The sequence below is a fragment of the Dendrobates tinctorius genome, unplaced genomic scaffold, assembly GCF_039654945.1.
Source record: "Dendrobates tinctorius isolate UK_male_01 unplaced genomic scaffold, ASM3965494v1 ptg000138l, whole genome shotgun sequence".
Classification (NCBI taxonomy): domain Eukaryota; kingdom Metazoa; phylum Chordata; class Amphibia; order Anura; family Dendrobatidae; genus Dendrobates; species Dendrobates tinctorius.
In genome coordinates, this window is record NW_027361806.1 from 4,573,949 (window position 1) to 4,579,522 (window position 5,574).

Genomic DNA, 5,574 nt, shown 5'->3' on the forward strand with positions numbered 1-5,574 from the left:
AGTATTATATTAGTTATATTCTTGTACATAGGATCAGTATTATAGTAGTTATACTCTTGTACATAGGGGCAGTATTATAGTAGTTATATTCTTGTACATAGGGGCAGTATTATAGTAGTTATATTCTTGTGCATGGGGCAGTATTATAGTAGTTATATTCTTGTACATAGGAGCAGTATTATAGTAGTTAAATTCTTGTGCATGGGGCAGTATTATAGTAGTTATATTATTGTACATAGGGGCAGTATTATAGTAGTTAAATTCTTGTACATAGGAGCAGTATTATAGTAGTTATACTCTTGTACATAGGGGCAGTATTATAGTAGTTATATTCTTTTACATAGGGAGCAGTATTATAGTAGTTATATTCTTGTACATAGGGAGCAGTATTATAGTAGAATCATAGAATCGTAGAGTTGGAAGGGACCTCCTGGGCCATCTGGTCCAACCCCCTGCTCAAAGCAGGATTCGCTAAATCATCCCAGTTAGATGTCTGTCCAGCCTCTGTTTGAAGACTTCCATTGAAGGAGAACTCACCACTTCTCATGGCAGCCTGTTCCACTCATTGATCACTCTAACTGTCAAAAAGTTTTTTCTAATATCTAATCTGTGTCTCCTCCCATTCAGTTTCATCCCATTGCTTCTAGTCTTTCCTTGTGCAAATGAGAATAAAGTTGATCCTTCTACAATGTGACAGCCCTTTAGATATTTGTAGACAGCTATTAAGTCTCCTCTCAGTCTTCTCTTTTGCAAACTAAACATTCCCAAATCCTGCAACCTTTCCTCATAAGACAGGGTTTGCAGACCGGTCACCATTCTGGTCGCTCTTTTCTGAACTTGCTCCAGTTTGTTGATGTCTTTTTTAAAATGTGGTGCCCAAAACTGGACACAATATTCTAGATGAGGTCTGACCAAAGAGGAGTAGAGGGAAATAATGACTTCACGTGATCTAGACTGTATGCTTCTGTTAATACATCCTAGAATTGCATTTGCCTTTTTTGCTGCTGCATCACACTGTTGACTCATATTCAGTCTGTGATCTATTAGTATACCCAAGTCTTTTTCACATGTGCTGTCACTTAGCCCTATTCCTCCCATTCTGTATATGCTTTTTTCATTTTTATTGCCCAGATGTAGTACTTTGCATTTCTCCTTGTTAAAAACCATTCTGTTAGTTGCTGCCCACTTCTCCAGTTTATTTAAATCTTTTTGAATCCTCTCTCTCTCTTCTCTAGTATTAGCTATCCCTCCTAGCTTTGTGTCATCAGCAAATTTAATCAGTTTACCATCAATTCCTTCATCTAAATCGTTGATAAAGATGTTGAACAATACAGGGCCCAGGACAGAGCCCTGTGGTACCCCACTTTGAGACATTCTTCCAACTGGATGTGCAGCCATTTACGACCACTCTTTGGGTCCGATCACTAAGCCAGTTATGAATCCACCTAACAGTTGCCTTGTCCATTCCATACTTAGTCATTTTTTCAATAGTAGTTATATTCTTGCACATAGGGGCAGTATTATAGTAGTTATATTCTTGTATATAGGAGCAGTATTATAGTAGTTATGTTCTTGTACATAGGTGCAGTATTATAGTAGTTAAATTCTTGCACATATGGGCAGTATTATAGTAGTTATACTCTTGTACATAGGGGTAGTATTATAACTTGTACATAGGGGCAGTATTATAGTAGTTATATTCTTGTACATAGGGGCAGTATTAAAGTAGCTAAATTCTTGCATATAGGGAGCAGTATTACAGTAGTTATATTCTTGTACATAGGGGCAGTATTATATAAGTTATATTCTTGTACATAGGAGCAGTATTATAGTAGTTATATTCTTGTACATAGGGGCAGTATTATAGTAGCTAAATTCTTGTACATAGGGGCAGTATTATATTAGTTATATTCTTGTACATAGGGGCAGTATTATAGTAGTTATATTCTTGTACATAGGAGACAGTATTATAGTAGTTATATTCTTGTACATAGGGGCAGTATTATAGCAGTTATATTGTTGTACATAGGGGCAGTATTATAGCAGTTATATTATTGTACATAGGGGCAGTATTGTAGCAGTTATATTATTGTACATATGAGTATTATAGCAGTTATATTCTTGTACATAGGAGCAGTATTATAGTAGTTATATTCTTGTACACAGGAGACAGTATTATAGTAGTTATATTCTTGTACATAGGGGCAGTATTATAGTAGTTATATTCTTGTACATAGGGACAGTATTATAGTAGTTATATTCTTGTACATAGGGACGGTATTATAGTAGTTATATTCTTGTACATAGGGGCAGTATTATAGTAGTTATATTCTTGTACATAGGAGCAGCATTATAGTAGATATATTCTTGTACATAGGAGCAGTATTATAGCAGTTATATTCTTGTATATAGGGGCAGTATTATAGTAGTTATATTCTTGTACATAGGGGCAGTATTATAGTAGTTATATTCTTGTACATAGGGGGCAATATTGTAGTAGTTATATTCTTGTACATAGGAGCAGTATTATAGTCGTTATATTCTTGTACATATTGGGCAGTATTATAGTAGTTATATTCTTGTACATAGGGGCAGTAATATAGTAGTTATATTCTTGTACATAGGAGCAGTATTATAGTAGTTATATTCTTGTACATAGGAGCAGTACTATAGTAGTTATATTCTTGTATATAGGGGCAGTATTATAGTAGTTATATTCTTGTACATAGGAGCAGTATTATAGTAGTTATATTCTTGTACATAGGGGCAGTAGTATAGCAGTTATTTTCATGTACATAGGAACAGTATTATAGTAGTTATATTCTTGTACATAGGAGCAGTATTATAGTAGTTATATTCTTGTACATAGGGGCAGTAGTATAGTAGTTATTTTCATGTACATAGGAGCAGTATTATAGTAGTTATATTCTTGTACATAGGGGACAGTATTATACTAGTTATATTCTTATCCATAGGGGCAGTATTATAGCAGTTATATTCATATACATAGGCGCAATTTTACACGTAATGATATAAAATTTATACTAGCATGCAGAGATATCAGGGATAGCTGTAATTTCTTGGTTTATTTCCTGGTTTTGCTCAGTTATATTCTATATATTCATCTCCTCAGTGCGGTGCTGTCGGCAGACTTTAGCCACGTGTCGGCGATGTGTGACTGATGGCCATACTCCTGTTCTGTCATTCATGAGGATCATATTAGCGGCTTCACACCACATCATTTCTCTTTGTGTCATGAAATATCTGATTCATTAGCACCGAACAGAATGAAAAAATCCTCTTACAGCCTCATAGAGAATGAACTCATTACACATCACAGAACCCGGAGAGCTCTATGTTCTCTTCCAGCTTATCTGAAAATAGCGCCATGATTGACAACCGTCATCATCGCATGGAAAAAAGATTTATGAGCATTCACACATCATAGTCAAGCAATATGGATGATTGGAATAACCCTTTGGATAAGTCTGGTCACTGACTAACATCAGTGCAGACACACGGTGTGCAATACTGACCTCTAAAGGTAAAAGAGCAAATTGCAATCGAGTCTGCTCATAATGCAGAAGCTGCCTGGCATCAGCACTGGGAAGAAGGTTATTCAAAATGCAAAAACAATAATATTATTAATAATAGTAAATAATAATATAATAATTAATTCCCTGCATGTGTTGTGTCTGTCGAACATATTATTTGAGCATGCCAAAGACACTCGGTTAGCACCCGAGTATGTTCTGATAGTGCTGTTTCTGATGTTCGTTCATCACTATTAGTAATATTTTTTTTTCTTGTTTTTTATTATTTTGCCCAGTTTGGAAAATTATGAAACTTTGCAAAACACTTTATTATGGGATTTGTCTTCATTCCTGACAAGAAAAAAATAATGCAAATAAGTGATTTGTGAACCACAGCTTTTCCCCAGTTTATTTATTTGCCTTTAGGGCGCAGTCAGACGGCCGTATGAATCGGACCCCAACGCACGGATTGGCTGCGACTCTCCAGTCCCAAGCGTGACAGCTTTAATTTCAATGCAACTGTCACGCTCGGGTTGGGAAGGCCGCTGGCCAATTCGTGCATTGCCGTCCAATCTCAGTCTAATTTACACTGCTGTCTGAATGCACCCTCAGCTGCATTGATATTGGAACATTACTCCCTTGGAGTACAGCTGATGGCAGTGATAGGTGAGCTCAGCTTCCGTTGTGTCTCACTAACTCTGGGGGTAATCTGCTGCATGGAATGTCCTGAGAAGCAGAACACCCAGAGGAGAAGACAAGTGCTGACCCATCACTGCCATCATCTGTACTCCACATGAGTTTTTTCTCATAGCAATGCAGCTCAAGGCAAGCAAATAGACTGGGGAATAGCCGGGGTTTGGAATCCACTGCTATGCAAGGGATTAAGACGAGGTCCCTAATAAAGTGATTTACAAAGTTTCATAACTTTCTATGTTGGGCAAAATGATTAAGAAAAAAAAAAGTTTAGTTCATTAGTTTATGATTCCAGGAGCTCTTGATCTGCTCACACTCTGTCACAAGCAAGTAAAAAGCTGCTCAAATACATGAAATGGCTGTCGGCCGAACCAATCTTCAAAGTATCGTTCAGTCGGCTGCCATCTCAACCTGCTCCCTCATACTCAGTAACGCTCGCTCAGCCGCATGCTCCTGTGTTCTCTATGAGAAAGCCGCAGACTGACATGTTGGCCAGCAGCTTATCTCCGGGAGAACAATAGGATCAGCAGTCATCTCGCAGAACATTCAAAATTCACACATGTAAGGAGCATCCAGCCCTACATAAGCCATAGCACAAAGATATATAGTGTTAAAAATAATTTTAACTTAAATATATCTGCAGGGTGAGGTTTTGATTATGAGCAATAGTACACTTAGGTTTGTGGTATTATATACATTTTTCTCCCTTTGGAGGTCTGTATCTAAGCTCTGAGTGGTTCCGGGGAATTCTGTTTGTCTCCTATAACCAACCATTGCATCTATTACTATGTTTGTTGTGTTTTTATGCGATGTTGAATAAAAATTATTTTTAACACTATATATCTTTGTGCTATGGCTTATGTAGGGCGGGATGCTCCTTACATGTGTGAATTTTGACTATGTTGGGAGTTGCCCGTCCCCTTAGGGGAATATGGAATTTTTCTATCACCTGTTGTATCGGTTATATTAAATCTCGCAGAACATTGTCTAGACTGGATGCAACTGTAGCAAACCCTCAGCTGTGTAAAGTCCATGAATATCCCTATTGCAGATGGTGTAATGGGGACATTGGAACATAGAGCATTTTAGAAAGTTGCAGAACTTTTCATTATAAGACAATGAAACTTGTTAATGCAACTAAGCGTATAATCCCTTTTAAGGTTTATATGAGACTCCGACGCTGGGATTTGTGAAGGGCCGGGGGGGGGGGGGGGATGCAGACAGCTTAATTGTGTTCCTACAAAACAATGTTGTATTGTGAGCGCCCTCCTACCAATGATTGGATGTCTCATCTTCACTGGTGACGCTCTCACAGAGCGAAGCGATGTCCTATCTGGGCGCAGAGCAG